The 23,501-nt window shown below is 43.1% G+C and overlaps 1 protein-coding gene and 1 pseudogene across 5 annotated transcripts in view; one reads left to right on the forward strand and one right to left on the reverse strand.

Moving 5' to 3' along the window:
- The window catches only part of Nhej1 (non-homologous end joining factor 1), a 92,956-nt gene that overhangs the window by 20,757 nt on the left and 48,698 nt on the right, over window positions 1-23,501 (reverse strand). The gene's annotated exons all lie outside the window — the stretch shown is intronic.
- LOC116088923 lies at window positions 5,611-10,641 on the forward strand (annotated as a pseudogene).

Consider the following 23,501-nt stretch of genomic DNA (forward strand, 5'->3'; position numbering starts at 1 on the left):
TTCTGATATGGGGAACCAAGCTTGGTAGTGAATATTTGTAATTCCAACACTTAGAAGGTGAAAGCAAAAGGATCAGAAGCTCAAGGTCATCCTGGGCTACAGATTAAACTCATAGCCAGCCATTCTGGGCTACACAAGACTGTCTTAAAACAAACAAGTGCCGGGCGTTGGTGGCGCATGCCTTTAATCCCAGCACTTGGGAGGCAGAGGCAGGTGGATTTCTGAGTTCCAGGCCAACCTGGTCTACAGACTGAGTTCCAGGACAGCCAGGGCTATACAGAGAAACCCTGTCTCGAAAAAAACAAAACCAAAAAAAAAAAAAAAAAAAAAAAAAAAAAAAAAAAAAAAAAAAAGGAAGAAAAAAACAAACAAACAAGTATTGGAACACTGTTTTGGATACTGGATTAAAATTTGGTTTGTAGTAATACCAGACTGGATTATGAAGCGTTATTATTTCAAAGTTTAAACGTTTTCCATTATACAGAACCATGGCTGCTGAGTTCCATAAACCTTCTGCAGAAGACAGTAATGACAGCAAATGCTTCTAAGACAGGAGAAATCTGTCTTATGTCTGTCTATATGAAGATACATGGAGCTCACAGGAGCCAGACAAATGGAGGGGCATGAATAATCATGGATGAAGTCACATATCTGACTCATATATCTCCAGTTTCAGGAAGCAAGTGGAAGAGGGAGACAGGAAGGCCAGAAGAACCCAAAGCTGTTCTCTTTTACTGAGGAAGGAAGAGAAACCATGCCCTGAATACTCTGTTAAAAAAGTACACGGGATGGTCAAGGCTGAACCCATCACCAGATGATGTAGTCCTGCAGCCACTTCTGTGAAAAAGGGGACAGGCCCTCAAGGCTTCTGCAGCTGGAATTCTGTTGTGTTTAACCAATACATTCAGTCCCTAGGACAAAGTGTAGGTATTTATAGAGTGCCCAGGGAAAGACATATTACAGGAAGGAAAACAAAGTGAAGAAAAAATGATGCTCAGGCACGTTACTTAATATGGGCACACGTTGTGAGAAGTACATTGTTAGGTGTTCCACTGTTGTGAGAATACTATAGTGTACTTACATAAACTGAGATGGTGACAATGCTATCAGGTAATATAATCTTATGGAACCATCATTATAAACGTGGCCCATTGTTGACTATTAGTCACGCAGAGAGCATGATTATTCTTCAGTTCAGAACTCAACTCAGAACAGGAATATGGTGGTACTAGGGAGGGGTGTGGGGGGAGAACAGTGGATAGGTTCTGGGAGAAAAGGCTAGGAAAAGAGAGATGTAAGAATCTTCAGGGGAGCCAAGATGGACCAGATTAGAAGAGAATGCTAAATAGTGTTATCAGCCTCAGAGCAGAGTGACTTCCTGAGGCTTCTGGTCTTTTAGTCCAGACTTTCTGCATCTCTGTCCTTACTCCTGGAACAGCCAGGTATCCTAAAGTCCTAAATCAGTTCTGGTCTTGTATAGTGCATCTCATATACTTTTGGATACAGGTTTTACTTTTACTTAATTTAGCTTTTCCTAAAAGCTAAACTCCTCACTTCCCTACAGTAAACCATGGCTTGTGAGTGTACAATTGTGTGGTTTGCTAATGCCCCACCCTCAAGCTTGAGGCAAAGGCAGGCAGTTTGACATCAGGCTGACCCTAAGCAACATAGCTGCTCCCTCAGGGGTCATCTTCAGGTGAGGGACTGAAGGGAGAACACGATCTAGGCTCTGGTTACAGGGCATCTAGAACACCTGCTCTTAATAAAACACTTCTGTCAAGGACTTAGCCCTCCAACCCACTAAAGCAGAAGGGAGGGATGAGACAGGAATTTAATGCCCTCTGATTCTCACCCCAGGGAACAATCACCCCCACACTCCACCCCAAAAGCTACTAGCTAGTGGAGAAGAGCACCAAATGACTCAGAAAATGCTGCTACCACTGTGAGAGGAGCTGTACCAATCTCTTCCAGATAAGGAAGAAGGCTAAGAGACAACTTGGCCAATGAGTCAATGAGCTTTCTTTCCACATTCAGTGGGCATAACTGTCAAGTCAGCTTCTGTAAGATGTAAGAATATAACAGGGAAAAGAATGGAAAAAGGCCCATCATACAAAATAGAGACTTTTGCAAGGGGCTGAGGTTGTCACTTTGTGGTGGTGTGCTTGCCCAGCATGTGTGGTGCTCAGCAGAAAAACGCATATGTGTATGTGTGTGTGTGTGTGTGCATGTGTGTGTGTGTGTGTGTAATAGATAATAGATAGATAAACAAGTATGGGAGGATTTTCTTTGTCTTTTTTTTTTTTTTAATGAGAGACCTAAGCAGTGGGTAGAGTTTTGGCCTAAGATGCCAGTCATGTTCAACCATTTGAACATGATTCTGAGGGGCAGCCCATTATTTGTTGCCAGTACTTCTAACTACTGAGGTCTCATTTCCTGTTCTCAAACAATTGCTCGTGCTTGCTTGCTTGCTTGCTTGCTTCCTCCCTCCCTCCCTTCCTTCCTTTTCTTTCTTCACCTCCTCTTCTTGCTGTGTGCTTCTAGATGACTGTCTTAATTAGGGTTTTACTACTGTGAACAGACACCATGACCAAGGCATCTCTTATAAGGACAACATTTAATTGGGGCTGGTTTACATGTTCAGAGGTTCAGTCCATTAACATCAAGGTAGGGACATGGCAGCATCCAGGCAAGCATGGTGGAGGAGGAGCTGAGAGTTCTTCATCTTCATCTGAAGGCTGCTAGCAGAATACTGACTTCCAGACAGTTAGGATGAGGATCTTAAAGCCCACACTCACAGTGGACATACCTACTCCAACAAGAGTACACCTAATAGCGCCATTCCCTGAGCCAAGCATATGCAAACCATAACAATGTCATAGTACAAGACTTTACACTTAATACTCACCTAAGAGCTGCCTCACCCCTACAATCCAAACTTTAGACAATTACCAGTCTTCACCGCTGCTAAGTCCTTGTGCCGAAGCCTGATCTGGCTCAGGAGATTCCTTAAATTGAAATGAGAGATGACTCCCAAATGAGATGGCATCAATAGAGCAGGGAGTGGTTTCTCTATCAAAGTGAGCAGTGTGATAAATGACAATTAGAGAGCTAAGGGCAGAGGTCAAGGTACACACTGAAAAATATTTTCAGCAACCAGGAATACACAGAGAAATCTTGTCTTCCTGTCTCAAAAAAAAAAAAAATTCAGTGAGGTAGCAAGGAGAAGGGTGGATAAAGAGCTGAGGGAAGCAATAAATGTATCAAAGAGATGACATCAGAACTGGGACCAGGTAGAGATGCTTCAAAATCTGGCAAACTGAACCAGTGAGGTTGTTCAACACTTGCCTACAACCTGATGGCCTGAGTTTGGTCTCCTGAACTCACATAGTGGAAGGAAAAAATGGACTCCTGAAAGTTGTTTTCTGATCTCCACGATTGCATGGCACATGAACATAAACAACAAATAAACCAGTAAAACAGACAAAGCAAAGAAGCTCAAAAAAAAAACAAAAAACAAAAACAAAATGTAGACTCAAGAAAGACAGAGCCTTGCTTATTAGGGGCTGCTGGGCAAACAGCATTGTGCTTCACCTGGAAATATTTTACAAAGTGGACGCCAGAGTCCAAGGAGCTTACCACTGTGCAAGCATGAGAACCTGAGTTCATATCCTCAAAACCCACATTAAAAACAGGAGTGGTCTCGAGCTAGTAACCCCAACACTGGGTAGGGATGAAGAGATGGAAGGATCCTTAGAGCTTGCTGGCACACACATGCATGCATACGTGCAAACTCAGGCACACACATATGCACACACTTGTATACATGAAGTGGCAAGAAGAGATATAAAAATTTAAATGATCATTTGAGGTTCCACTTAGGAGAGATGGAAGGATCAGGGCTGAATGTCCAGAGACCGCTGTGGAGTGAAAGCAGTCCGGTGAGCAAGCCTAAGGGAGGGATGAGAGAACCTCAGATCCAGTGGTAGAGTCAAAGGCCAATTCTGAATTTAATCTTGAAAGGTGAGCTATCAGAATCTTCTGAGATAAGTCAAAACATGTCTCCAGGATTTTCAATCTGAGCAACTGGAAGGATGAAGTTGCCATCAACCGAGGAGGTTTTGGCTACAGCAGGCTTGAGATATCAAGAGGAGAAACTGGGAGTTCGGTTTGAATATGTGAACTTGTCACTATCAGAGCTCCAAGTGGAAATGGTTCAGCAGTCATCCACACAGGCTGGGGCTTGGAGAAAAGAACTGGTGTAGAAATAAAGGCATAAAGATGGTTTCTGAAGCCACGAGATTTGAATCACCAAGAGAGACTAGAAAAGTCAAGGACCGAGGCCTGAAGAAGAAAAGTGGTGTAGAAGAGGCAGGATCATGAAAGGCTATTTAAAAACAAAAACAAAAACAAAAAGGCACTGATGGAGCTGGTGAGATGGCTCAGTGGGTAAAGGCACTTGGCCCTGAACTCCATGAGCTGAGTTCAATCCCACAGAAAATCAAGTCAGAAAAGTATACAACTCTGCATCTAACTAAAGAAATGGGTCAAGAGAGATCGGTGACCAACTGCACTGAGGTCAGCTTGTACACCAAAGAGGTTGAAAAATGAGAAATGTTTACTGGATTTTACAATGAGAAAATCAGTATAGCACATTTATATTCTAGCATGATAAACTTAAAGAAAACAAAAAGGCTGGGAGAAGAGTATTGACACTTGTTTCCTTTGTAGGGGCAGGAAGTAGTCAGGAACCTAGTGTAAAGCCATGGCAGCTCCTAGCCTAGGACCTGCTAACTTACCCAGGCAAGTGAGTACAAGGGTAGTGTCTGGAGGTACACAGGCTGACAAGAAGCAGAAGTGGAGTTCTGTTTCTGCAAGAGTTAATTTCTGAGTGATTCTTACCACCACCAATACCACCGCTCCCAGCAAAGTAGGAAGCAAGGCCAAGGTGACAAGGGCCAAGAGAAGAGAAGCAGTCATTCAGGATGATGGGAGAGCAAGTGACTCAGGGCAACAGTTACCCAGCAGTAGTAAGAATACACTCCCTCAAGAATTTAAATAAGCCGGGCAATGGTGGTGCAATGCCTTTAATCCCAGCACTTGGGAGGCAGAGGCAGGAGAATCTCTAGGTTCAAGGCCAGTTTGGATTACAGAGAGGGTTCCAGGACAGCCAGGGCTATACAGACAAACCCTGTCTCAAAAAACTTTTTTAGTTTTTTTTCTTTTTAGGAAAAAAGGAAGGGAGGAAGGAAGGGAGGGAGGGAGGGAAGGGGAGAGGGAGAGAGGAAAGGAGGAAGGGAGGGAGAAAGGGAGGGAGGGAGGGAGGGAGGATTAAACATAAACCCAGTCAGCATGTTTTGCTCTGCTCTGATTACACACACTGCTGTATATGCAGGTATGACGGAGACAGAAATACAGTTTAATTACACACCAGAGACAAGCAATAGAATCAAGAGTGTGAGAGGAGGAGTTATAATGATTGATTGTGGAAGTTAGAAAAGTTAGAAGGAAAGCCTTCAAAGAAGTCAGGACAATAAAAGGTAGAGAACACCCACAGACTACCATGCTCCCCTTGACTGAAGAAATGCTGGGTCAGGGTGAGTGGAAAACCAGATGGAGAAGGTGGTCAAATGTAGGATTCGCAGAGCTGATGTCTCAGGTATGGAGTAGTTATGACTAGTGGTGATGACAAGGCTCACAGTAGACTCCAGAGCAGGGATGCTTACGAGTGACATCAATGACAGTTAGGGCTGTCTTATGGACCCTAGGATGCTGAGTGGTGTCCCTAGAATCTAACCACTGCCCCAGTGTTAGGAGCACCTCTTAAATAAGGAGCTCTAAAATTGCCTCATGTGCTGCTAAATAATCTCTAAAGCCAAAACATCCCATCTCTAGAACCACTGTTCTAGATAATGTCCAGGAAGTCAGTAAAGGAAACAAGAGTCAGGATGATTGGGTGTGTTCTGGAGAAAGTACAGTCAAGAGCTAAAGTCGTCCTGGTGTGACTCTGTCAGTGCATGATGGTCACACTGAAGAGGACTGGATGAGATGATCTGATGACATTAGACTCAACATTGGGGCTTCTTAGGAGGAGGGTAGGACAGTGGCCAGAAGGCAGAAATTAGAACCAAGGAGGTCATGGATGGATTCTAAGTCCACAATCAGTGGAAAGTAGGCTAGAGAGGACTACCAGCTGTGAGAGAGGGGAGCAGAGATAGGAGGTCTTTAGAGCAAAGCTAGGCTCTGACCAGGAAGGAAAAAGTGACACTCAGAGAAGACACTGAAGATAAAGATGGATCTGCTGATGTAAACCATTACTCCAGAAAGCTAGTGGAGGGGCTTGGGAACCACACAAGAGTGAGGGAGGAGAACAGAACGAGGGGATATGAGATGCTGCAAGTGAGTGGTGGGTCAGGAGTGGGCCCTGAAGGGAAAGCATGGGACTGGGGAAACAGGGCTTTAAAATAAGAGAAAAGACCCTTTTAAATTATATTTAATTGGCTGGGCAGTGGTGGCGCACACCTTTAATCCCAGCACTTGGGAGGCAGAGGCAGAGGCAGGTAGATTTCTGAGTTCGAGGTCAGCCTGGTCTACAGAGTGAGTTCCAGCTACTGAGTTTGGCTTCAGTATTAGGAAGTCAATCAAATAGACAAAGTTATCTAGCAGTCAGGATGGAGCTATACAGAGAAACCCTGTCTTGAAAACAAACAAACAAAAATATATTTAATTGTGTAATCTCCCCCAACCTCTGTGTGTGTGTGTGTGTGTGTGTGTGTGTGTGTGTGTATACCTTTGGTGTGATACTCATGAGGAAATCAGAGGACAGCTTGAGAGACACAGCTCTTTTTCAATTATGTGAATTCCAGGGATCTAACTCAGATTCTCAATAAGTGTTTTGACCCAATGTGCTAGCTAGTTTTATGCCAACTTACCACAATATAAGAGGAGGGAACCTCAACTGAGAAATTGCCCCCGTAAGACCAGGCTGTAGGCAAGCTATCAGAGCATTTTCATAATTAGTGATTGATGAGGGAGGTCCCAGTCCTTAGGCTGGTGGTCCTGAGTTCTATAGCAAAGTAGGCTGAGCAAGCCAGTAAAAGCTAGCTTCTGTTTCAGTTCCCACCCAATTTGAGTTCCTGCCTTGGCTTCCTGAAAAAAAAAAAAGACTGATTTGAGATACGTAAACCAAATAAACCCTTTCCTCAAGTTGCTTGTGGTCATGGTGTTTCAACATGGCAATATTAACCCTGACTAAACCACCAACCCTTATCATTTTTACAAGAATGTGGACATCAAGGTAAAAATCGATGGGAAATGTGGCACCTGCCAGTAGGAGTCACACAACCCTAATCTAGAACTAGTCTGGACACAGTGGCAAATTTTCTAAGCTTCTTTGGCTTCAGTATTAGGAAGTCAATCAAACAGACCAAGTTATCTAGCAGTGAGGATGGAGCTTTCAGAGGTTCAAGAGGTAAAGAAGCCTTCTAGAAGGGTGACTCTATGTGGGGTTAGTTCAAGCAGTCCTTAAAACATTATGAAAAAGTATTGGATCATTTAGAAAAGTGCCTTTTTTCATGAAAGGATGAAACTGGGCTGATTTTAAGAGAGGACAGAGAAGAACAGGATATAACAAAAAGAAAAAAGCAAATCCAGGCAGCCTGTAAAGGCTTAGCACTCAGTGGAACAGAATTCCCAGAATGACACACATCCCATCAGGCCAGAAAAGGCTATGGGAAATAGGGCTAATGATCCCAGGATGTTAAACCAACTGAGCTACAAAATGGCAAAGAACTCTATCAACATATTGAACTAGGGGCTGGAGGGATGGCCTGGTGGTTAAGGACATTTTCTGCTCTTCCAGAGGATCTGAGTTTGAATTCATATTGGGTGGCCCACAACTGTCTGTTCCTCCATCTTCAGGGAATCTGATACAGTCTGCTGGTCTCTGCAGGTACCCACATATATACTCATAAACAATAATTAAAAAATTAAAAGTTGTTAAAAGATATGGAACTCGTGCTAGATAAGATCAGCCATTTGCAGTCTTTCTTTGTGGACATTTTAGAAGATTACAAAAATACAGATTTAAATGTAAGCACTATACAGGCATATACACACAAACAAGAGGCCTCTTTTTACTTTCACCCCACTCTGCAGCCTACACCTCAGAAGAAACTCCTGTGCATAGTTTGATGTGTACCATCTTAGATTTTTTTGTTTGTTTGGTTTTTGTTTTTGTTTTGTTTTGTTTTGTTTTTTGTCACATACAAACAAACCCAGGTGCTTTCCAAGGCTCAGGAGTATCATGGAAAAGAGGAGGTACAAAGAATGTGAGAGATGAAGGAGAGTGAAGAATGCTCTGAAACATCTTCTGGACATGGCATGGTCATTGTACTCATAAAGTCACAGCAGCTATGCTGCCTGCAAAGGCCTGTACAAGATGTGGCCCATCACTATTTCTGCAAGAAGGGGGAAGGGCTCACAAGGCCCCACCTCTTCCTGAGAAACTGTTTATTAGCAGGTAATGGTTGCTAGAGAAGGGAGAATCATTTTCTTCAATGGTGTAGTCACCCATGTTCCAGTAAATAACATCCACCCATGATTACACATCAATCCTAATTAAAGTAAATGGGCCACAAATAGAACACAATACAACAAAACAGGTGTGAAAATATGAGGGAGACCTTTGGGGGAGGGGCACAATGAGAGCAGGAGGGGTATAAGTGAGTATAACAAGAGGTGAAAATGACCCACATAAGACATACTTGTATAAAAACGTCAAAGAATAGTAAGAAACACAAACTAATCCACAGGCAGTGATCCCCAAATGGGGTGATATTACATATATTTGTCATTTTTCTTTTTCTTTTCCCTCTTTTTTGGAGACAGGGTCTTATTATACAGCTCAGGCTAGCCTTGAACTTGAAGTGATCCTTCTGCCTCATCCTCCTAAGGGCTAGGATTATGGACATGTACACTGATACTTTGTTTTATGTCATGTCTATTATTATATATCTTTATAGCACACCAAAGCCATCTTATCTTCAGTGGCTTCACTGCATTCCACTGCAGAGATAAACTATGATTAATCCATATTTTCCTTTGCAGTTGCCATTACTGCTTTGTGTTAAGGTCTTGCTATGTAGCCTTGGCCGTCCTGCAGCTCACTATGTAAACCAGTCTGACCTCAGATTTGCACAGATCCTCTTGCCTCTGGCTCCTGATTGCCAGAGTACTAGGTATGTGCCACCACTCCTGGCTACTTTCCATATTTCTAATTTTCTATATTATAAACAATGCTGGTTTAATATGTAAGTATGTGTGTATTTATATGTGTATGTGTATGGTAGAGGCCAGAGGTCAACCCCAGGTATCTTCCCCAATTGCTCTCCCCCTTACTTTTTGAGACAGAATCTCTTACTGAACTTGTGACTCATCTGTTTGGCAAGGCTGGCTAGCCAGCCAGCCTCAAATCCTATCTCTGCCTCCTCAGCACTGGGGGAGCAGGTGGACCTGGCTTTTCTGTGAGTGCTGAGAATTGAACTAGGGTCCTCATGCTTGCATGGAAAGCACTTTCCTGACTGAACCATCTCCCCAGCCCAGCATCACTACTTTGAAAATGCTTGTGTGCTCTCGCCAAGCGTCCTCATTAGAGTGACATCCTCTTTAAACCCCACGTGGCAATCCCTGACGCACCGCATTGATGCGACCTGGAAGTCCAACTACTTCCTTAAGATCATCCAACTTTTGGATGATTATCCAAAATGCTTCATTGTGGGAGCAGAAAGCGTGGGCTCCAAGCAGATGCAGCAGATCCGCATGTCCCTCCGAGGGAAGGCTGTGGTGCTGATGGGCAAGAACACCATGATGTGCAAGGCCATCAGGGGGCACCTGGAAAACAACCTAGCTCTGAAGAAACTGCTGCCTCACATCCGGGGGAATGTGGGCTTCATGTTCACCAAGGAGGACCTCACTGAGATTAGGGATATGCTGCTGGCCAATAAGGTGCCAGCTGTTGCTCGAGCTGGTGCCATTGCCCCATGCAAGGTCACTGTGCCAGCTCAGAACACTGGTCTAGGGCCCGAGAAGACCTCTTTCTCCCAAGCTTTAGGCATCACCACCAAAATCTCCAGAGGCACCATTGAAATTCTGAGTGATGTGCAGCTGATCAAAACTGGAGACAAGGTAGGAGCCAGTGAAGCCACACTGCTGAACATGCTGAACATCTCCCCCTTCTCCTTTGGGCTGATCAACCAGCAGGTGTTTGACAATGGCAGCATTTATAACCCTGAAGTGCTGGACATCACAGAGCAGACCCTGCACTCTCGTTTCCTAGAGGGTGTCCGCAATGTGGCCAGTGTCTGTCTGCAGATTGGGTACCCAACTGTTGCCTCTGTGCCACATTCTATCATCAATGGGTACAAGCATGTCCTGGCTTTGTCTGTGGAGACTGAGTATACCTTCCCACTTGCTGAGAAGGTCAAGGCCTTGCTGGCTGATCCATCTGCATTTGCGGCTGCTGCCCCTGCTGCTGCTGCCACCACTGTTGCCCCTGCTGCAGCTGCAGCCCCAGCCAAAGCTGAAGCGAAGGAAGAGTCAGAGGAATCAGATCTGGAGGATATGGGATTCAGTCTCTTCTACTAATCCTTCAAAGTAACCAAGTCAGCCTGCTTGATTTGAGAAAGATGGAAATAAAGGCTGATTTCTCTTTAAAAAAATGCTTATGTATTAAGTTATTCTTTGCACGTGAATAACTTCACGATACATCCCTACCTGCTAGACTAAAGGACATATCTGAGGCTGCCACACACCACCCCCAAGCTATCAATTTATCTTCCTACTAAATTTGAATAGACGATTTAATCTCTCACTCTCCTGCTTAAGCCATAACAATCCTAAGGTTTGCTAACTGATAGAAGGGAATCTCACTCTTGCTTTAATGTGAATGTTTGCTTGTTTTGGTGAATAAGGAGTATGTCTGTCTACGAAACTGAATATAGACTTCAAATTCATATGCATAAAACAATGAAACAAGATGTCATTTTCAGTGAATAATCTGCTAAATGGAAGGAAGCTTGGGAACAGTGTATCTATCACACGCAAAGCTATTACTTCTGAATGCTTATAATGTGCAGAGACACCAAGAAGAATTCTGTTACTTATCCTCTTGTTGAGCTCTCACAACTCTATAGAGTACATTAGCCTTAGTGCACAAGGAGAAACTGAAACCATAGAAATTAACTTTTTCAAAGTCATACAAGAGTAATGAAGTAGAGTCAGGTTTGAACTCAGAGCATCTGATTGTGAAGTCCCATTTAGACAGATTAAGTAACGTGCTCACCTCAAATAGAATAGCAAGTAATACAGGCAGCATTTAAATCCTAACTCTATAGCACACGTAGATGAGGTTTTTGTTTCATATAATTTACACTATCTGTATAAATAATATGACAACAGTAATGAGAAGACTTTAACACTATCCAAACATGTTTAAGGTTATAATTTTGGTACTTTGGGTTCTTTCTTGGCATTGCCTTGACAAACTAATAACCACTGCATTGCATCTTTTCCGGAGCATCTTGTTGTGAGAACAGTACACACGACACTCAACATGGTGGCCCAGGACCACATGCAGGCTGACTACAAGAAAGGGAAATTTTCTGCTCACAGGTTCTGCCAAAAGTTAAGGAGAACAGAGTGTCCCCTGGTGGTTGGGAGTGGTATTGTGCTTTGCAAGAGTGCAGCTAGAAGTCCAGAATGGAGAGCTAGTGTAGTTAGTAGCTGCCCAGGGGCTCAGGAGACACCAAAGCATCACTACCTTCTCTATCCTGGGTGCTCCCTATGAGTGTGTGACCACTACCGAGTAAGCTCTACACACAACCAGTGCACGGACACTCAGGTCCAAGAACAACACATCCACAAAGTAAATGATGACTGGACAGGAGTAACTTGTATCACAAGAGAAAAGGTGGCCAAGAAGGGGATATATACAGAAACAGACTCAAGATCATCAGGCCTGGAAACTTCTACACAATCTTCCAATGACAACCCCCCTACACACACACACACACAAGAGCACTAGAAAATTAGGAAAACCTTGAAAATGTTCTCAAGGGAGAAAATGATGCTAAAAGAAACCCAGATGTGGTAAGAATAAAATGAATGGAATTTTGGATTCATCCCTACTGTCAGCCTCTCTTAGAATTGAGGCAAAGGCAATTGCAGACTTGGGAAGAAAGGCTTAACTTGACCAAATTAAAATGGCCTAAAGCCACAAAGAGACCATGAGTAAAACAGAAACACACATCAGCTAGGGCAGAAGAGAGTCAGTGCACGTCTGAAGCAGATGGAGACGCTCCAGCCACAGTTACCATGATCACAGCTGAGTGCTGGTCGCTGCTTGATTGAGAAGGGATCCTCTGGCTAATCACATTTTCTACTTTAATGTTTACCACTTGTTTCTCATATAGATTAGCAAGTTCCAAAGTATTAGAAGGTACATTATGAAATAAAAATAACACAAAAATATAAGCCTTTGCATAATCTTCCAAAAACATGGAGAGTTCATCAAAAGTGCCAATCGTCACTGTTGTCTAAAGATTGTGAGGAATCTGGTCTCAGTTACAGACCTGTCAAAGAGTTGGCAAAGAAGAAATACCTATACAGACTTAGATGGTACCAAGTAAGGAAATGATAATGCCCAAACCATAAAAAGAGACATTCTTTGTTGTTCAAAAGATTTAGTACTTTAGAAGCACAGTAAATAACAGCAGTCTAAAGAGAAGGAAATGCCACATTCTGACAGCAGTTCAATGAAAGCAAGGGCTTTGTGTTGGTCGTTACCCTATCACTGCTCCTGTACTGTCTAGTGCACAGTAGGCAGAACACTGACTGATGCACAGTAGGCTCTCAAAAGTATTAGCTTTCAGAAGGAATGTGTGTTACCCTTTAATATGTGACCCCTTCCTTCTAAAGCATTCTCTGAAACAAGCGTGAATGATGTATCTAATGTAACTTTTCTCTTAATAGAGGAGATTCTCCTACTTCAGGGTCTAGCTCAAATTTCACTTCCTCAGTCTTCCCACATCTCTCCTACTGCCCACAGCCCTGCTTCCCTCAAAGAATCAGAATTAAACCTTCTTTACTCTTCTTTACTCTCTATAGCGTACTACTTGGTCATTCCATGTCTATTTTGTTATTGTTTGAGACAATAACACTCTGTAGCCCAAGCAACCCTCAACTCATGCTTTTCCTACCTGAGACCCCTGAGTAGCAAAGATTACAAAGCCTGCAGCATGGCTCTGTCTCATTTACTCCATGGTAAACAATAATGTCTACTTGTGTAACTTGCCTATAGAGTCATGAACTCCGTGAGGGCAAGGCTCTATTTTAGTTACTCGTGTACATCATCATCATCATGCTTGCTTGCTTGCTTGCTTGCTTGCTTGCTTCCTTCCTTCCTTCCTTCCTTCCTTCCTCCCTCTTCTATCTCCTCCTTCTTCCTTCCTTCCTTCCTTCCTTCCTTCCTTTCTTTCTTTCTTTCTTTCTTTCTTTCTTTCTTTCTTTCTTTCTTTCTTTCTTTCTTTCTTTCTTTTTGACAGTCTCTTTATATAGCCCAGGTTAACTTGGAATCCATGATCCTCTTGCCTCAACCTTCTAAGTGCTAGGATTACTATCATAATAGCCCAGCATGAATTTTCATCTCCTAGCATAGTAACAAATACTTAAATGTCCACTAGTTTTCATAAAATAGATTTACATTTTTGGTGTCCAATAAGACACCAGCATATATTAGATGCTCACAAGTATTCATTACCTGAATTAATTGAAAGAAAGATAATTCCAAAACAACTAAGGTGTTTCAAATTCCAGGGTTGGGAAGCATCATACCTCAAATATAAAGAAATAATCCCTCTCTTGCCCTTGTTTCTAAGCAGACTTCCCTAGTTAGGATTTCTATAGCTGTGATAAAATGCCCTAACCAAAAGTAACTCAGAGAGGAAAGGGTAATTTCAACTCAACTCCAGGTCCATCACTGAGGGAAGTCAGGTCAGGACTCACGGCAGGAACCTGGAGCTAGGAGCTGAAGCTGAGGCTAAGGTAAAGTGCTACCTCCTAGCTTGCTTCTCAGGGACTGCTCAGGTGACATCACCCACAGTGTGCTAGGTCCTCCCACATCAATCATCAGCCAAGAAAATGCAGCACAAGCTTGCCCACAAGCCAATCTGATGGAGGCATTTTCTCCTTTGAGGCTTCCAAAATGACTCAAAGACCTTGCCTAGCCCCTGTCCCATGTTGAGCACTCTAGCACCAAAACTGTACAGGGGAGTCTTAGGGAATTCCAGCAGAAGTACAGTACCTGAGGCTAGGACATGGCTTAGTACTTAAAAATGCTTCCTTCATGAGAGTGAAGACCAGAGTTCAGGTTCCTAGAACCCACACAGAACTCAGATGAGAATGGCACCTGCCTGTCATTCCAGCTTCCAAAGGCAGAGACAAGGGAACTACAGAGCAAGCTTGTTAGTGTGACTAGTCATATTGGTGGGTTCTGTGTTTGTCTGAGAGACCTCTGCCTCAATTAGTAAGGTGGAAGACTAATGTAGAACAATTTCTAGCATCAACTTCAGGCCTACACACACACTTGCATGTGTACATATGCATGTGTTGACCACACATGCAAACATGCACGCAACACATACATACAGACACAGGCACATGCACGCGCAGACACAGATACATAGACACACAGACACAGACACACACACACAGACACACACACACACACACACACACACACACGAAAATACAAAAGCATAAAATAAAAGTACCATAAGTGATGTGGGTTAAAAGAAAAATGGGTAAAAAAAGGAGAGCTTAGGTGCTCAAGCTAGGCAGATGTGGTGTTAAGTGATGTCTGAAACTAGACACGATAACCTTCTGCCAGCATAAGAGAGTGTAAACATCTAAGAGGGAGGAATTGTTTAGCCTGGCCCAACAAGCTCAAAGCAAGAAAAAGAATGAAACCAGGAAAAGAGATCAAAGACCTATGACAGAAGGGTGAAGCAGGAGAGACACTGCTCTGTTTGGACTGAAGAAACAATGCCATATACATTTTCACAGACAGAAACAAGTGTTACTGTCCTTAGTATTAGGGATAAAGAAGGTCTGCAAACAGATGGACCACTAAAGCTAGAAGAATTGAACCTTGATTCAATTTCTATGCTGTAATAGGAAGTCCTTTACCTTTTATGCAAATATAGTCCCATACCCAATGTTATGGAAATGGTGTCCAAACCCCCACTGATTCTGACTGCTCCAGAGAGTGAAGGTACCTTCAACAGAAGACGAAAGAAGAAGAAGAAGAAAAAAAAAAACAAAAAAAAAAACAGAACCAGCAAAGCCAATGGAACTGGACTTCTCTAGCTCCACATGTGGGCAAAGGAGCGAAATCTCCCAGGTGCACTCTCCTTCACTATCCCCATGGTCCACAACAGTGACCCCTCAGACTACAGTTCACAGAGTGCATGCTCACGTCTTTCCACTTGTCTGCCTGCCTTCTGGTAGGTTCTAGTGGGCATCAGTGGTTCCTATGACACCGGCAGTGATTGGGATAAGGAATACATGGTGTTCTTCATGAGCGCATTATAAGAAAAATAAGATATAAAAAATAAGTATGTGAAAATCTCCAAGAAAATACTAGAAAAAAAATACAATGACTACAAGGGAATATAGGGTAAACTATATAATTACTGTGAAATGTGGGGAAGGCTAGAGGAGGGCTTCCTGCCACAGATGAGCTTCCCAGGGAAGAAAGATAAACACTGATTAGCTGAAAGCAATAAAGATGAATGCTATAAAAATTGCTTGTTTGACAAATGAATTAAACAGAAGCCAGGGAGCTTCATTAATATATCCAAGTGACAAATTAAAAGAAAGAAGCTAGAATACAAGCCTAAGTATTTTGATTTCAAATCTAGGGCAGATGATAGAAATAGATGGAAAGAAGCAAGAAATGGCCATGTCTGTAAGGGTTGGGAATGGGGGTGGGGGGCAACTCAGAGGAATGAGAAACAAGCAAATAATCTTAGAGGTTCCTTCTCCTCAGGACTACTGCCACACCTTGAATCAGTAACAGGTCTACAGAACTTCTATATTCCTCACCAATGTGCCCAGCTCTGGGACCTGCTTCCCCTCTGAGGTACGCCATCCTCATTCCCAGATGCCTCCTGGTCCTAAGGGTTCTAGAAACACCACGTTTCACATATGGCACAGCTAACCGAAGTCACTCCACATATGAACTGGCTCTGCTCACAACTCCACCCTCCTCTCCTGTTCCCACCAATGCTAAGGAAACCAGATGTACAAATGGTTAACAGAGGGGGAAAAAATCCCACCCAGACCACTTGAAACGCGGCTAGTCTGGCTGGGCTTCCAGTCTGCTCAGCGACTGCTCCATGCTATTTATAGTCTCTGGGTGCCCAGCCCAGCTTCCAGGTCACTAATTGTGGCCCAACCCAGAGCCAACTCCACACCTCCTTCTCCACCCTGCAACACAAGGAACAAGAAGCAAACCCAGCTTTGTCCAGCTGAGCACAGCCAGGAACAAGTCCTGAACCCCAAACCAGATTATAAATGCCTTGCAGAAGATATCAAAGCTGTCTAAGGTCTGCTGCCCTTGTACTGCATGTGCTGGAGAGCTGAGCTGTCTCATCCTCTAGCTGGCATCTCTTCTAAGTATTCTAAGTTCATCCAAGGAAATCCCGAGTTCAGTTTAGCCCACTATCACAATAAGGAGGGAAGATGAGGGTTTGACTAAGTGTCTAAGCATTCACAGAGCCTTTGTGCCTCTCCTGGGTCTGTTAGCTTATTCATCCATTTGTATTACTACTCCAATTGTCCACAGCAAGGACTAATCAGAGAGAAGGCATGCTCAGAATCCAACTTTTCAAAATGCTTCTTAAGCACCACCAGAATATACTTAAATCCTCAACATTTTTAGTTCCAGATAGAGACCCTGAGAGTATGAGTTTTCTGAGAATGTTGTGAATAATCTCTCTGACTTCAAGAGGCAGATACTATAATAGTATACATGCTATTGTTTGAGTATTATTCTACACTAATACACTTTACCCAGTGATGCAGGATACTAAAATTGGCAATGACTACTTTTGGCATATGAGGCTATATGAGTTACTCTAAGAGCAGAAAAAGTCTCATATATATGGACAAAAGACATAGCTTAGCACAAAGACTTGCTAAGTTTTTGTTTGTTTGGTGTTAGATCTGTGCCTGAGTTGAACTGGAAAGCTACCAATGAATCACTGTCTGTACCATGGGTTCTCTATCTGAACTCTTGGTCCCATTCAACCCAGTTAAATCTGGCAGTTGTCAATGATAATCATATTCAGAACAAAGGACAGAGACGAGTGATGAAGGAAAAGGTATAACAGCAGAAAGATGGTCCCTTCCTTCCCACACTATGGTCATCATTCTCCTCAAACAGTGAAACAAGTCTCCACCCTCTGTGCCCTTGAGTTAGACCACTCAAGACTACACACTCATCTTCTCATGTGGGGTTCAATTTAGCCATGGGGTTATATGCCAGGGATTCTAGTTATTCTGAAGCAGGAACCAGAATGTTGCTGAGCTACCTCATCATCACCCACAAATACCCATTCCCAGCCCCAAATCTTTCCTCCCAAGACCACAAGGGGGAAAAAGTTTCCAAATTAAAAAACTAAAACTGGCAACAAAGGTGCCCCATGGCAGTAACCTTTAAAACTGGCCATTAAAGTTTATAAGTCAGACGGGCACCAAGTGAATGATCAAGAAGAGAAAAATAGCCCCCTCCCTTCAGGACCCAGAGCCACAGCCTCCTGCCACACAGCTGATGTCACAAGAAGCACATGCAGCCACCAAGGGCTCTCTGTGTCCTAACTACAACTGCTCATGATATAGCCTCTATACATCTGGCTGCAAAGAAAAAAGAAAGGAGGGACAAGGAGGCGTGGTCTGGGGTGTATGAGGTAGGAACAGGGAGGAAAGGGGAGGACACACCCAAGATCTCTCCCTACAAGGAAGATTTCCTGAGACTCACAGACCAGGAGGGATCAGACCTTGCCAGACTCCTAGGAGAAAGCAGTTCTCAGCTTTTCTTTCCACCAATTGCACATGAGGCTCAGCACAGATTTCTACCACTTACTTGGATTCATTATATAATGACCCTGACTTATCCTGGGACAAGGGGGTGTACCGCATATCACAGTTATTTTGATAAAAGTGTAAATAGCTTAGAAAGCCTTCCAAATCACTCCTGTTCCAAATCACCCACCTGTTTGGTGGGGTATGTACCCCTAGGAAAAAACATGAATTTGGGGAGACCTCTTCCTCACTCCTTTCCTTCCACACAGAAGGTGTATTCCACAAATACACCTGAGAGCTTCTGAACCAGGCACTTTTCTAGAGCACCAGGAAAAAGCATGAACATCCAGACCCAAATTCCTACTCTCACTGAAGGTCTAAGCCCACTGGAGAAGGAAAGCAACATCTGCAGAACATAGGCCCCAGTGAGCGCTGACACAAAAAATAGAGTAAGGAAAGGGAAAGGAAGAGCAGGCAGCACAGTGTTACATGTCAATCAAGCATTCCAAAGTCTGAGACAGAAGAATTACAAGTTCAAGGCCAACTCAGACTATAATCTCTCAAGCAGTACTAGTAATTGGGTAGGGATGAAGGTGAGGCTGAAACTGTAGATAAGGTAGCCCTGGAGAAAAGAATTAAAGAAAGAGAAGCATTGGCAAGCTGGGTCAGCAGTTAAGGGCACCTGCCACCTACCAAACCTGAAGACCTGAGGTCAATCCCCAGGCTCTACATGATGGAAGAAGAGACTGACTCACTGTCCTCTCACCTTCAAACATATCCTGATGCGTGTTTGCCTCAAACCTCAGTATATACAGAAAATTAAAAAATAAAAATGCAACTTAAAAAGAGAAAATGAGCCATGCATGTATCTGAATAAGAGCAAATGAGAACGTTTGAAATTGGGGCACACACCTAGTGTATCATTAGACACACCAGTGTATGGAGGTGGCCACAGACTGAGCCTACCACTGGCTGCCACAGGCTCTTCCTCTGTCTTGGACAGAGTAGTATAGTCTGACTGCCTGTTGGACTAAATCATCCAGGCCAGGGATGTGCCAACAAGCAGAAATAAACTTAAATAGCTTGGTGGGAGAAGAGCACATGTGAAGTAAGATGAGCTTAATATTAAAGGATTTCTTTATTCATCTCCAAGTTCCCATACACAAAATCTCATCCATCGTCACAGAATCCTTGTAAGGAACAGCAGTCTATCCTTTAAGAACTAGCAAGAAGAGAGGAATCATTTAAAAATGACTCTAAAGTTAGAGCTGGAATAGGAATTTGATCTTGTTACCTTGTCCCATGGTTAAAATCACAGAATACTGAAAAATACAAGACAGATTACTTTTCCCAGCCCTCTCATCTTACTTAAGAAGCAAGTACCAAAAGTAAACTTTATGTTTCCTAAGTAAGGGGTTAACACTCCTTAGAAAGCAAAATGGTGCAGCTTTTTTAAAAAAGAGATCAGCTCTTTCAAATCCCACATTCTAGAAACTATCCTGCAAGGAAAGATCTGGCGATGACATCAGGACCATAGAAGACCACAGAGTACCTTCTGTCCTCTGGCCTTAGAAAAGGCCTCGGTCCACTGTCCTTTATCTAGCTCCCTCCATTTAATGTTCTTTGGGAACTTTCAAGGGCTGCAGAATCTGAAGACCACAACTAAATCTATAGCATAAATCTAGACACATAGACACACAGAAACAGGCAGGCAGGCAGGCAGGCAGGCAGGCAGACAGACAGACAGACAGACAGACACACACACACACACACACACACACACACACACACACACAGGAGAAAGAGAGTTTGTGTATGCACGCACAAACATGTCCAGTCAGTGGCAAGGGAAGGAAAGCACACACAACACAACACAGCAGAGCAGCTGCAGAAAACAACTGCTTGTTAAGTTAAAATTAAACTCTGCACAAATATTGACCTTTGGAGGGGACAGAAACTGGTCCCATATTTACCAGCTTTATAAATGGGATTGACCACAGCTGCCCCACGTGCTTGGCCAACATGATGGCAGGATGGGGTGAGGCCCCACTTTGGGGTGGGGGATGAGTGAGAGAACAGAATACATTCTAAACACTCTCTGAGATGTGCTTGCTCTTGGTGGGTCAAAGTTCCCCAAGCGCTACAGTGAGATTTCTAGGAAAGCAAATAAGAGAGTCTCTGAAAATGGGGACAGGGGTGTTAGAGAAATAGGAATAGAGGAGAAAAAGGAAATATCCAAAGGCAAAATGCTAAGGAGAATGAGAGGCAAAATCCATGGAAGAAGAATGCGGAGAGCACCGAGGAGCTTATCCTTTTGAACCCTGGCCCTTGGTCAAACTAAGAGTCCTAAGGTAGACTAGATGACCAACTGAAGTCAGCCAGCAGAACAAGACCTGACCTGGTTTGAGACTTGGCCGTGCTGCATACTGGACATGTAACACAGGGAACTCAATAACCACCCCCTCTGCCCCAGTTCCCTCATTATACTAATAAAAAAATATTAGTTTGGAGCACATGTTTAATCCCAGCATTCAGGAGGCAGAGGTAGGAGGATCTCTATGAGTTTAAGACCAGCCTGGTCTACAGAGCAAGTTCCAGGGTTACACAGAGAAGCCCTATCTTGAAAAACAAAAAACAAACAAAAAATTGACCTAATTCACAAAGACTAGAATCACAAAAAGACAACATGGGGAGAGTGCTTGGCCAATTATAAAGACCACGCAGATATCAATCACTTTATTAACTCTGTGCCTGTTAATTGTGCATCCTGTCATATTACAAAATTGAGAGCAAGCTAAAAATCTCTCTCTGGCAAAGTCATAGGCTAGAAAGGAGAGTTTAACCTTGCCCTGTTTAAAGTCTCCTAAGGGCCGCACCTTGATCCTCCCCTTGCAGTAAGATAACAGGGAAGCCAGCCTGAGGAAATATACCCCACCCCAATCCAGACTTGGGTCAGACATGATGGAGATGGGAGAAAGAACTCATGATGTAATCCTAAAAGCTGAATTCAGGCAATCCAAGGTGTTACAGGAGCAAGCATCAAAGCTGCTGGGAAAATTAATTCTGTTCAAATCTCTGCCTTCTTCCTCCTTTATCCTCTCCTTTATGCTCATGACCTACACTGTATAGCAAGATGCATAAAAGTCTAGATTCATTTCCATGTGGCAAGACACACATTCACTGCCCCCCACCATCATAAGTTTGAATATGAAATACCCCCTCAAAGCTCATGAGTTAAAAGTTTGCCAATCAATCAAAGTTGTGGGCGGTGTAACTGAACTATGGGACTCTGACCTTATCAATGAATTCCTAACTTGATGGTGCTATTGGTAGGTGACAAAAAACCTTAGGCAGCAGGACCTAGTTAAAGGGAATGGAGCTTGGCTGCATGCTTTTAGAGGCTGTATCTTGTCATCAGGTCTCCTCAGTCTACCCTCTGTGCTTCCCCAACATGATGATATGAGCATCTCTGCTTCAGCATGTGCTCTTCACCATGGTGTTCTACTTCAGTACAGCCCAGGAACACAGCCCACATCTACAACTGAAATGTCTGAATCACTAAGCCAAATATCCTTTTTCTCCCTTAAGTTCATTTTCTCAAGTATTTCTGTCTCCATAGCAGAAAGCTGACTAACATACCCACTAAAATTCAGAAAGTATTGCAAATAAAAAGTTCATAAAAGCCAGGTGGTGGTGACACACACCTTTAATCCTAGCATTTGGTAGGCAGAGGCAAGGGGAATCTCTGACTTTGAGGTCTACAGAGTGAGTCCTAGGACAGCCAGGACTATATAAAGAAACCCTGTCTGGAAAAACAAAAAAGCAAAACAAAACAAACAAAAAACAAAACAAACAAACAAACAAAAAACAAAACAAAAAAGCACATAAAGAGATTTCTTCTCCCAAATTAGATGCCCAGTTTTACATATTGTTCCTGTGCAGTACATTGCCCACACTATACATCTTAAAACCATGGAGTGGGCAAGCAACTACACTTTTGCATCTGAAAAGGTAATGACTAAATTAAAGTCCTTTACCTTCTTGATGCTAAGCAAAATTAAACCACTAGTGTCTTTTGACTCTGCTTTGCTTATTCAATCTTTTACCTTAATATATCACAGTTTTTGCTGTTGAACATGTGTCATAAAATATAAGCTATGTACAGCAGAACCATGTCAGCAACTCAGGAAGAATTCCCAACACTGCAGTCTCTGGGGTCACAAGGCAGGAAGACGTTTTTGCATTTACTGCCCCAAATACATGCTGAAACTGATTCAAAACAAACTGGGGAGGGACAAATGTACAGGGATGGACAAGGGTGGGTGGGGAATTAAGCTCCAGGTGGAAGAATGTCTCCCTTGGATATCTATCCAAGAGCTTATGTCAACACAGTCTCTAGCAAGCTCCATGATCCCTCTCCATGGCTTTGTCCTTGATGGGCTCCAGAAAGGCCCTCAGCTTTCAGGTTCAGCCACACACAGAAAAGTCCTTTTCTTTCTTGTGGACAAATGGCTCACCTCAGTAGTCTCTTTTATAAAAATGTTGAGAAGGAGAACTAGCTGGCCTTACCTGTACAAGCCAATGATTTCTGGGCAGGCTATAGCCAAAATGGGTATTTTTGGCAAGATATTCCATACTTGTAGAAAAGGGAAAGAAAAGTTCCATAATTACAACTGCTATCCATTTAAACACACACACACACACAAAGAAAGACAGAGATACAGAGAGAGACAGAGAGAGATACAGAGAGAGACAGAAACAGAGAGAGTGAGACAGAAACAGAGAGAAAAGGCTGAGAACCATTCTTTTCTGAATGCCCAGGTTCCCAGGAGAAGCCTGAGCTACAATGTGGTCTACCATTCTCCAGATTCTTCCTCCTACAATATTTGTATCCCCCCCCCAAAAAACTAATAAGTCTAGCAGAGAGGTTCTAGGAAGGAAAGTGGGACAAAGGCTGAAAAAAGCATCATAGAAAGCAAAATATTTTTCAGAAGAAATCAGGGCTTTGCAGAAAAAAGAACAAACAGGCTCACAATAGGACAAAGGACAGTCATCCAACAGAAGATGTGGCACACCCATTTGTCTACACAGGATTTCCTGACCCTATCCACTGCTCCATCTATGAGACCACTCTGATAGTTCCCAGACTAAATTCAGGCCACCTAACTTCACAGTCTGAAAACTACAACCTCACATAAGATTTGCAGTTACATACTATTTGTTTTCAGTGATCTGTGTTCTCCTGTCCAAGTTTGTAAACTGGTCTAAGACACTCCTAAGTAGATCATGTGTCATTAGAACTGATTCCTATTTAGAATGTCTTGGTCTAAGTCCTGGGGGCTTCTGGCCAGAGGGTCCTTTAA

The sequence above is a fragment of the Mastomys coucha genome, unplaced genomic scaffold (genome assembly GCF_008632895.1).
Source record: "Mastomys coucha isolate ucsf_1 unplaced genomic scaffold, UCSF_Mcou_1 pScaffold14, whole genome shotgun sequence".
Taxonomy (NCBI): Eukaryota; Metazoa; Chordata; class Mammalia; order Rodentia; family Muridae; genus Mastomys; species Mastomys coucha.